The sequence below is a fragment of the Myotis myotis genome, unplaced genomic scaffold (genome assembly GCF_014108235.1).
Source record: "Myotis myotis isolate mMyoMyo1 unplaced genomic scaffold, mMyoMyo1.p scaffold_m19_p_22, whole genome shotgun sequence".
Taxonomy (NCBI): Eukaryota; Metazoa; Chordata; class Mammalia; order Chiroptera; family Vespertilionidae; genus Myotis; species Myotis myotis.
This window is the reverse complement of record NW_023416327.1, coordinates 7,204,484-7,216,416: the sequence shown is the minus strand read 5'-3', so window position 1 is coordinate 7,216,416 and position 11,933 is coordinate 7,204,484.

Genomic DNA, 11,933 nt, shown 5'->3' with positions numbered 1-11,933 from the left:
TGTTGCTGCCACACCTCTGCGCAGGCTCCACGTGGACACATAGGGTACAGCCACACCTCTGGGAGGCTCCACGTGGACACATGGGGTACAGCCACACCTATGTGCAGGCTCCACATGGACACATGGGGTACAGCCACACCTATGTGCAGGCTCCACATGGACACATGGGGTACAGCCACACCTCTGTGCAGGCTCCACGTGGACACATGGGGTACAGCCACACCTCTGCGCAGGCTCCTCGTGGACACATAGGGTACAGCCACACCTATGTGCAGGCTCCACATGGACACATAGGGTACAGCCACACCTCTGGGAGGCTCCACGTGGACACATGGGGTACAGCCACACCTCTGGGAGGCTCCACATGGACACATGGGGTACAGCCACACCTGGGCGCAGGCTCCACGTGGACACATGGGGTACAGCCACACCTGGGCGCAGGCTCCACGTGGACACATGGGGTACAGCCACACCTGGGCGCAGGCTCTACATGGACACATAGGGTACAGCCACACCTCTGCGCAGGCTCCTCGTGGACACATAGGGTACAGCCACACCTCTGCGCAGGCTCCACGTGGACACATGGGGTACAGCCACACCTATGTGCAGCTCCACATGGACACATGGGGTACAGCCACACCTCTGCGCAGGCTCCACGTGGACACATGGGGTACAGCCACACCTCTGGGAGGCTCCACGTGGACACATGGGGTACAGCCACACCTATGTGCAGGCTCCACTTGGACACATGGGGTACAGCCACACCTCTGCACAGGCTCTACATGGACACATGGGGTACAGCCACACCTATGTGCAGGCTCCACATGGGACACATGGGGTACAGCCACACCTCTGCGCAGGCTCCACGTGGACACATGGGGTACAGCCACACCTATGTGCAGGCTCCACATGGACACATGGGGTACAGCCACACCTCTGCGCAGGCTCCACGTGGACACATGGGGTACAGCCACACCTCTGGGAGGCTCCACGTGGACACATGGGGTACAGCCACACCTATGTGCAGGCTCCACGTGGACACATGGCATAGGGTACAGCCACACCTATGTGCAGGCTCCACATGGACACATGGGGTACAGCCACACCTCTGCACAGGCTCTACATGGACACATGGGGTACAGCCACACCTCTGCGCAGGCTCTACATGGACACATGGGGTACAGCCACACCTCTGCGCAGGCTCCACGTGGACACATGGGGTACAGCCACACCTCTGCGCAGGCTCCACGTGGACACATGGGGTACAGCCACAACTCTGGGAGGCTCCACGTGGACACATGGGGTACAGCCACACCTATGTGCAGGCTCCACATGGACACATGGGGTACAGCCACACCTCTGCGCAGGCTCTACATGGACACATGGGGTACAGCCACACCTCTGGGAGGCTCCACGTGGACACATGGGGTACAGCCACACCTATGTGCAGGCTCCACGTGGACACATGGGGTACAGCCACACCTCTGCACAGGCTCTACATGGACACATGGGGTACAGCCACACCTCTGCGCAGGCTCCACGTGGACACATGGGGTACAGCCACAACTCTGGGAGGCTCCACGTGGACACATGGGGTACAGCCACACCTCTGCGCAGGCTCCTCGTGGACACATGGGGTACAGCCACACCTCTGCACAGGCTCCACGTGGATACCACGAGGTACAGGAGTGGGCATCTGACTCCCCAGGAGCCATTGACTCACCTGGACAGAAGTGACCATCATGGCTTCCCTGCTGGCAGGGGATGGGGACACCCCGAGAAGGCAGCACCTCCCTCAGTGGCCAGTGGTGGGAGGGTGGGGAGGTTTTCCACACTGCCCACCTCACAGCAGGGCTGGCGGTGTGACATTTGGGTCTCTCATTCAGAGTTCACTCCATAGTGCTCCACCTGAGTTAAAGGTCCTTCCTCCTTCGCCTCTGGCTCCTCCTCCCTCTAAACCTAACAGGGAAAAGTAGAACCAGACCAGAGCAGGGCAGGAGAGACACGCAAACCCTGCCCAGGGCTGGCTGCAGAGTTGCAGGTGTGGGCTTCGCCAGGGTCAGGGGGCAGGTTTCACCTGGGTTAGAGATTAAAGATTGGAATTTGGATTGGACTAAACTCTTTAAATGTTTACTTTTAAACTACAGTCCCAGTGCATGAAATCCATGCATAGGTAGGGTCCCTAGCAGCTGCCAGCTGCTGGTTGGGGCCTTCCTTCATTCCGCGCCACCCCCTGGTCAGCACACATCATAGTGAGTGAGTGATCAAACTCCCAGTCAGTTGAACTCCCAAGGGGACACTTTGCATTACATATAAATACACACACACACACACACACACACTAGAGGCCTAGTGCACAAAATTCATGCGGGGGGGGGGGATTCCCTCAGCCCAGCCTGCACCCTCTCCAATTGGACATCCCTCTCACAATCTGGGACCGCTGGCTCCTAACCACTCACCTGCCTGCCTGATTGCCCCTAACTGCCTCTGCCTACTGGCTTGATTGCCTGTAACCTCTCTGCCTGCCTGTCTGATCACCTCTAACTGCTCCCCTGCAGCCTGATTGCTCCCAATTGCTTTTCCCTGCCAGCTTGATTGCCCCTAACTGCCTCTGCCTGCCTGATAGCTCCTAACTGCCCTCCCCTGCAGGCCTGATCTTGCCCCCAACTGCCCTCCCCTGCCCTCCATCCTCCTGTCAGGGTCCAGTTTGAAGGCCAGCCATGTCTCCAATCACGGGAAACCCAGAGTTCCAACGCATCCCGGCCAGCCGGGGCCCACAGCCCCCTCCTGCCGTGGATGCTCCAGTGACCCAGGACTCACTGCCACTGCAGGCGCTCTGAGGACAGGATCTTCCCACAGGCCTCACTGGAAACAGCTCAGGGAAGACACCTCAGGGCCAGTGGGACTGACGGAAGTGGGAGTGTGGCATGGGGTGGTGCCTGTGCTTCTGTTATCTTACACAATGTGTTTTATACCACAGCACGTGGTGGTGGCCATGAATGGCACCAAGCAGAGCCTCCGGGCCGAGCTGCAGCAGTGCCTGTGGGCCATCAGGAGAGCTCATACCTGCCACCGCCAGGAGGGGAGTACAGGCCGCCCTCCGCAGGGCTCCGCCTCCCCCGCCCCTGTCCCCGCCACCACAAGTCCCTACGACCGGAGCCTGCTGCATGCTCAGCCTGGTGTTTGCTTGTCCCTCTGGTCATTTTGGGTGTTACGGACCCTGGCTCTTTATATATTAGGATTAGCATATAATAAAATTGGTCTTTTTGGTATACAGCTGTATGAATGTTAACACATATACACAGGGCAGGGAAAAAGTAGGTTTACAGATGTGAGAGCGTGAAACACAGAGTTTATTCTCATATTATTATTTATTAACTAGTAACCCCGTGCATGGATTTGTGAACATTGAAAGGAAATTAATTAGACGGTGGTTGGTGGGGCGGGACTGGGTGAGATGGGCTGGACACGCCCTAAAGCCAATCTCCTGCAGTCCCTCCCCAGCATCTGCAGAGTGAGAGGGATCCCTTTGGCAAGTGGGGTCCCTCGGCCTAGCCTGTGGGGATAGGGCCCAAATTGGCTCTCTGGCATCTCCTGAGCAGTCCCAGAGTGTTGAGAGGGCACTCTGCAAAGTTGCTGTCGTACAGGGTGTGGAACACAAATGCAAGTGTGCAGTAAACCAGATTTGGGGCCGACAGTGCCCAGCAACAGCATAACCCACAGCCAAAGGTGGAATCATGTGGCTTCGTGAGGAATTGGACTCCCTCCTCTGGTTTTGGGGTGCGTCACCCGAGAACGGCCACTGCCAAGTCACTGCAGCTCAGCAGCTCCTGCATTGAGCGTCTGCTCCCTGATGGTCAGTATGTGTAATAGAGACCGGTCGGACAGAGGGAGGGACACTTAGCATATTAGCCTTTTATACATATAGATTATTGTATTACTTTCCTTAGGCACAACTGTGAGCCTATGTCATAGATTCACATAATCACTAAGCCGGGTTCCCTTTAGTGCTCTCCCTCAGCCTGTCACACCCGCCCCAGCCCCAACCCAGGGAAGCCACAAACCTCTCCTAGCCACAGTTTTGCTTTTTATAAAAATATCATATTAGCAGAAAAATGTAACCCTTTGAGATTATATTTTTGCTCAGCATAATGCTTTGAGATTCATCCAAGTTATTGTGTATCTCAGTGGTGTTTTCTTTGTTAGGTATTGAGAAGTATTTAATTTTTGCATCACAGCCATTTTATGACTGATTTGGCCTATGCCAGTGACCATTGTATTACCCATCAGCCCAGAATTCACTATTCTCACCCGCTGCAGACAAAGGACTGGCCCTCGAAGCACTTGGTTCTCACCGAGAGTGAAGGCGAAGCTTTATGAGCAGAGGAAGCTGGAGGGCACTGCTCTCTGTGACCCAGCATGGGCGTGTGAACACAGCTCTTGATGGGTTCAATTTGCTAATATTTTCTTGAATATTTTTTTTGTCAATGTCTATAAAGAATGTTCATCTGTAGTTTTCTTTTATTAGTTTTGGTATTAGGAAAATTCTGGTCACATTGGATAACTTTGGAAATGCTCCCTTACCTTCTATTTTCTGGTAGAAATTTTGTAGAATTGGTGTCAATTTTTTAATGTAATTAAATGTTTGGTAGGATTAAACAGTGAAACATTCTAGGTCTGAAGATTTATTTTTTTGGAAGTTTTAAACTATGAATTCAATTTATTTATAAGTTCTGCACATTCAGGTTATCTATTTTTTCTTAAGTGTGCTTTGATACCTTACGGTATTTTTTTTAGTTTTTTTTTTCTATCAACAATTACTTTAATTGCAAAATAAATTAAATGTTCTAATCAAAAGACATATGGTAGCCTAATGGATAACCACACAAGACCCTTACATATGCTGTGTGCAAGAGACTCGTTTTTTAAAATAAATCTTTATTGTTCAGATTATTACAGTTGTTCCCCCTTTCCCCCCCATAGCTCCCCTCCACCCAGTTCCCACCCCACCCTCTGCCCTTACCCCCCCAATGTCCTCATCCATAGGTGTACGCTTTTTGTTGCCGGGTCATAAACATGGAAAATGTAGCTATTTCCATCCCCAACGTGTCCCAGTGTTCGGCCACACAGGGACTGTCTCAGCCTCACAGGGGCCATCTCAGCCTCGCAGGGGCCATCGCAGCCTCGCAGGGGGCACCAAATCTCATGTTGAGGGTGAAGGTGTGAGACAGAAGCTCCTCTCGCTATCTCTCCTGCTGCTCCCTTGCGTATCGCCGATGTTGGAAGTTTCTGAGAGCAGTCTGCAGGTGCTGGACATCATACTTTAACTGGTCAACACGAAGTTTGGTATTCTGTCTTTTGTTGGGCGGCTCCTTGCTGGACAAAATCTCCAGGCATTCTTGTTGGCTGAATATCTGGTATGCTTACTTGGATTTTGTTTTCTACTAAGTGCAGAGACTGCTTGTCTGCTGTCTCCCAGCATCCTATGTAAGACTTGATTTGGTGGACCTGTTTGTGCGTTTGCTGGTATAGTGGTTCCATGTTGCCGGCCCAGCTGGGTCCGGTTCTGGCTTCCTCCGAACCTGATTCTGCTTCTTGAGTGTGTCCCTTATGGGTGCGAGGAGTTGAAATCTGCAGTTTGCTGGGTTAGGTTGCAAAAGCGCAGGTGGTTCCTTTTGTGCCTCTGGCACTGCTTGGGTGGGGATGTAAATTGAGTAGGGTGGGGTCTCAGGGAATCACCAGGGCGGAGCAAACAGCAATGGCATCTCCGCGACTCCTCGTCTCTCCGTGACTCCGCGTCTCTGCGTCCCCTAGTGCCAGCGAGCAGCTCCGCGAGAAAGCCGCCCTCACTTTCTGGCTCGCTGCAAGGCCATCCCACCTCTCCCCATACGGGTCTGGGACCTCAGAATCTGACCAAAACAAGCTCAGTGGATTCGAGAGTTTGTAAACCCTTTCGATTGAAAAAAACCGGGCATCCAGTTGCAGCCCGCCTGGTGCGCGACTCTGTACCTCTGTTCTTGGTGCCTCTGCACATCCTCCTCAGTCTCAATGCTCTTCTTTCTTTCCTTCCAGTTGTAGAACTTCCACTGGGCCAGCTTTCCCATGGTTCTGAATGATAGCTGTTTTGTCTTATAGTTGGTATTTTCAATGTTGTTGTGGGAGGCAGCACACACAGGTCTGTACCTTATGCTGCCATCTTGGTTCTTACCTTACAGTTTTTAATAATTTGTTTATTTTTATTTAGGTTGCCGAATATGAGTCCATATAGTTATATATACTATTGTCTCATTATCCTTTTTTAGATATGCAGGGTCTGTAGTGTTATTATTTTATTCTTTCTAGGTATTGGCAATTTGTGTCTTCCCTCTTTTTGTTTCTTTGCTTTTGAAAGAACTAACATTTGTTAATTTTTTTATTTTTGTGTGTGTGCTCAATATAATCAATTTCAGCTCTTATCTTTATTATTTCCTTCTTTCTATTTGTTGAAGTAGGAGTTTAGATAATTAATTTATGTATTTTCTTTTTCTAATATAAGCACTAACACTATAAGTTTCCCCTAAGTATGGCATTCCCATCTTACAAATTTTGATATATTGTATTTTCATTTTTTTTCTGTTCAAAATATTATTTAATTCCCCCAAGGCTTCCTCTTTTACCCAGAGATCACTTAGAAATGTAATGTTTAATTTTCAAGATTAAGATTTTTCTGCTCTCTTTCTGTTATTAATTTCTATTATAAATCCATTGTAAATAGAGAACATACTTTGTATAAGTGTGCTATTTTTGTCAATGTTTGTTTTCTAACCTAAGATATCTGTAAGAAATGTATTACTTTTCTATGTGCACCTCAAAATGCTGTGCACTCTGCTGTTGTTAGATGGGCTGTTTTACATTGGCTAGTAGACCCAGCAATTATGAAATTATGAAGTAAGGGTATTGTTCAGTTCTTCTCTATCCTTGCTTGTCAGGGCCAGCCTGACAGGTTGAGCCAGGCTAAGGCAGGGAGGTGGGAATTGAGAAAAGAAAGAAAGACAGGAAAGCGGGATTGGGAGGACTACAGCTCCAAGGAACTGAAGCAAGTTTATTAGCCACACAATCCTATTTATACACAAGACACTGAATAGGAGGTCTGTCAAGAGGAATGTATTCTCTGTTCCTCTTAATCTCTAAGGGAGAGACACAGCAGAAGGACAAGTTCTCAGTACAGCATATCTCAGTAAATAGTTACAGACTTCTTGGTAAGCTATGAAAGGCTGTTCTCATTCTACAAAGGTTGCTCTCATTCTACTGATAACCGCCATCCAAACAAGTCTGGGAAAACTGTGTGGGTAAGGGTCCCAGCCTTGCTAGCCCCTTCAGGTGCAAGGACCTTGCCAGTTTACATCTGGCCCCCAACACTTGCTTATTTTGTTTACTAACTTTATTAATATCTGAGAAAAAGCATTAAAGTCTCTAGGTCCATGTGTGGACTTGTCTGTTTCTCCTTTTAGATCTGTCCGTTTTTCCTGCATGTGCTTTGAATTTCTGCTGTTTGGTGCACACACATTTAAGATGGTTATGTCTTCTTCCAAATGCATTCTTTTGTTTTCATGTGACATCATTTTTACCCCCTGGTAACTTTCTTTGCTCTGAAGTCTAGTTAAGCTGATGTTAATACAGATACTCTAACTTTCCTTTAAATTAATGTTCAGACAAAGAAATATATTGTCTGTATCCTTTTAATCTACCTATATCATTATATTTGAAATATGTTTATTGTATAGGAAATATAGTTGGGTCATTTCAAAAAATCCATTCTAATAATAGTAGTCTTTTGAATACTATGTTTACACATTTTACATTTAATGTAATTATCGATATGTTTGAAATTATATCTACTAGTTCATTGTTTGATTTCTTATATCCTCAGGTTTTTTTTTTTTGTTCCCCTATTTTCTGTTTCCTTCCTCCTTCTGGGACATTGGAGCATTGTTATTGCTTCATTTTAATTTATCTATATTGTAACAATATTTTTATCTGTCTTAGTGCTTACCTAAGGGATTAAAATATTATTACTTACAAGAGGCCTGGTGCAAAAAATTCATGCATGAGGGGGGGGAGGGGTTCCTTCAGCCCAGCCTGCACCCTCTCTAATCAGGGACCCCTTGGAGGATATCTGACTGCTGGTTTAGGCCCTATCCCTATAACCAGCAGTTGGACATCCTTCTCGCATCCTGGGACCGCTGGCTCCTAACCACTCACCTTCCTGTCTGCCTGATCACTCCTAATCACTCTGCCTACCTGCCTGATCGCCTCTAACTTCTCTGCCTGCTTGATTGCCCCTAACTGCTCTCCCCTGCTGGCCTGGTCACCCCAACTGCCTCTGCCTTGGCCCCCACCACCATGGCTTTGTCTGTAAGGGAGTCAGACATCCAGAAGATGGCCGGTTGATCCAGTCTAATTAGTATATTACCCTTTTATTAGTATAAGTAGATTATATAGGATAGGATTGCTTAAATGGGGGGGGGGACCTTTTTCAGCAGGAGGAGATGCTCTTAGCAGACAAAAATACATAACCCCTATATCTAGCCTAATAGCCAGCCATATGCACTATACTGACAAACCAGTCATTAAAAAAATTGAATTGCTTTCTTACACCTTACACCAAATAGCTGTTACCCTAAAAACCCCTCCTCAGTCCCCACCTTAGGCTCTGCCTTCTCAGTTCACCCAGATTAGGTTCTGATTGGTCAGTTTCTATGCCAGTCAGCATCAAAAGCTCCGCCTCCTAGGCAGCTATTGGCTCCTCGCAGTTCACCTAGATTTGGTTCTGATTGGTTGGTTTCTATGCCAGTTAGCATCTCCAGGCCTATCACCAGGCCTCTCTCTGTGCCTGATCTTCAGCCTCCACAGCAGCTGCTGATCAGGCTTGACCTCTCTCTCTCTCTCTCTCTCCAGGCTTCGCCAGCAGCCATGGCAGCTGCTGATCAGGCCTCGCTAGCAGCTGTGGTGGCTGTGGATCAGGCACTGCCTTTCTCTCTGAGCCTGATCCACAGCTGCCTCAGCAGCAGTGAGGTTGTTAGGGCTCTAGCCTGGCCCCAGGCCAGAGGCTAGCAAACTTGCCGTGCCTGCCTTGCTCTGCCCCGTGCAACCCCCCCCCCCTCCACCCCTTCTGCGCGCCTGCTGCCAGCCTTGCTCTGATAGGAGCCTGTGGGCTGCGGAGGAGGGACCGAGAGGTGCTCCATGCACTTCCTGGTGACCAGTCATCCATCTGGTCGTTTAGGTCGTGGGCCCCTGACCTTCTATAATGTAGATGTTTTCACTTTCTACTTAGAATTAATATTTTACCACAGCAAGTGTTATGCAGATACCTTACTCAATTTATGTTTTTAAAATATATATAGTTTCATTGATTTTAGAGAGAGAGGAAGGGAGAGGGAGAGAGAGAAATGTCACCAAGAGAAACATTGATCGGCTGCCTCCTGCATATCCCTTCCTGGGGTTCAAGCCCACACAGGAATTGAACTGGTGACCTCTTGGCACGTGTGGCAATGCTCAGCTCCCTGAGCCATGCCAACCAGGGCCAATCTATGTTTTCTCACCCTCCCTCCTTTGTAGTATAGTTGACTCATATTATTACATCTACCTACATTGAAAATCCATCAGAAAATCTTATAATTTTTTGCTTTCAGTGGATTATATTATGAATGTTTTAAATATTATGTTATATAGCCCGGGCCAGTAGTTCAGTTGGTTGGCATGTCACCCTGGTGTGCCACGGATGCAGGCTGGGTCCCCAGTCAGGGCAAGAATCAACCAATAAGTTGATATATAAATAAGTGGAACAATAGATCTCTCTCTCTCTCTTTCCTTCTTCCTTCTCTTTAAAAAAATCAATAAATACACTTTAAAAAAATCAATAAATCAATAAATACAATAGATCTCTCTCTCTCTCTTTCCTTCTTCCTTCTCTTTAAAAAAATCAATAAATACACTTTCATAAATAATAAATATTATGTTACACAGCTCTGGATCTGGCTAAAATCCTGTGAAGAATAGTGGTGTTTTTTTTTAAAAAAGTAGGCAGGTGAGCCAATTGAGTCAAGCCCCAAATTTAAGCCAGCCTGGGCGGTTTCAGTCAGTCCTGTTTTACTGTATTTTAGTTCTACTTAGACCAGGCCCAGTATGCCCCCTGCCTTGGCCAGTCTGGAGCTCAGGAAGAGGTCTGTTTCAGAGTTCAATCCTCAGTTTATCATGTTCTGCTTAGTGCTGGGCTCCTGCAGATGCAGCAGAGGCGTGAGCCCAGGAGTTTGGAAGCAACCTTACTGGTTTGCTTTCCTGAGCTCCCCTTTGTCTGCCATGTCCACGGTACTTTCCAGCTCCATAAGCTGCCCACCCTCCTCTTCAGATTTCTTGGCCAGTGTGTTGTGCATGCTTATATACCCCACTCTGAAGGGCGCTTTCCACATTTGTTTCCATCTCCACAGCCAAGTGATAAGAGGACACAGAAAAAAACCAGTAGAGATTTGTCACCTTCTCTTGGGACCCCAGTGCCTCGAATCACAGTGAACATGCCCTTCCGCACAGGTGTGGGCTCTGGAGGCCCTTCTGCTGCTGTTCTGGTGGCACAGCTGCCACCAGCGCAGAACTGTACAGGGGCTGGGAAGCGAAGGCACGGAGAGTAAAGAGTGCGCGTCAGGAAAGCTGTCTTCGGTCTTCACGGCGGGATCGGAGGCTCCGGAGCGCCTCGGTATCACCGATGTCCACTTCTGTGCTCAGACTGAGAAAATGAACACGGGGAACTTTGAATTCTTGGCTTCTCCAATCTGCTTGCTTCCATTTACTTTTCAGAATGATCAAGCTGTTTTCTATGCATTTTCCAGGTTTTATAGCTATAATTACTGGGAGAGAGAAGGTGGTGTATGCTTACTCCATCTTACCTGCACCTGTGACCTGGAAATAATACAGACAGTAAATACAGGCATTAAAACTCAGAGAGACCAGGAAAGCTGTGAGATCTGCTTGCCCTGAGATGCCACCCAGGGCCCCGCCGAGTGCTCTGCGGGGTGTCAGAGCCAGGGCGGTTGCAATCCCCTGGGCCATGGAGATTATACTTGGACCTGTATGTGTTAGACCCAAATCATTTCTTCTTCATAAATATACAAATCAGAGGCTCAGTTCGAGTTTCTGTTAAGCTCAGAACAGAACTCTGGACCACGGGATGGATTAATTACAGCAATATTTATTTTAGAATAAAGTAAAGCTGGATAGACTGGCCAAAGGGGCTGTGAGTCCTAGCTCCCAGGGCATTCGTGGCAGGAAAAGCAGCGATCTGGCTGTCCCTGGACCACGAAGTCACAACGCGAGTGCGGGTTCTTCCCCAGCGTGACCCTGCAATGAGCCTTCCCACAAGAAACTTCCTGCAGGAATAATTCCTACCCTCTAACTCGTCTTTAACTTTACTGCTGGGATTCCCAACAAGGATGCTCCTTGGTGCCAAAGCCACAGTGGCTGCTATGATGTGGGCGACTCATGAAGGAGCTCCAGAGCGCTTTGCAGCTCCGTTCGGTGGCCCTGACAGTGATGTTCAGTTGCTCCAAACTCGGATTCCACTTATACCGTGGATGTGACAGCACACGCGCATGGTGACACAGCACACGCGCATGAGTGACACAGCACACGCGCATGGTGACACAGCACACGCGCATGAGTGACACAGCACACGCGCATGGTGACACAGCACATGTGAATGAGTGACACAGCACACGCGCATGAGTGACACAGCACATGTGAATGAGTGACACAGCACACGCGCATGAGTGACACAGCACATGTGAATGAGTGACACAGCACACGCGCATGAGTGACACAGCACACACGCATGGTGACACAGCACATGTGAATGAGTGACACAGCACACACGCATGGTGACACAGCACACACACATGGTGACA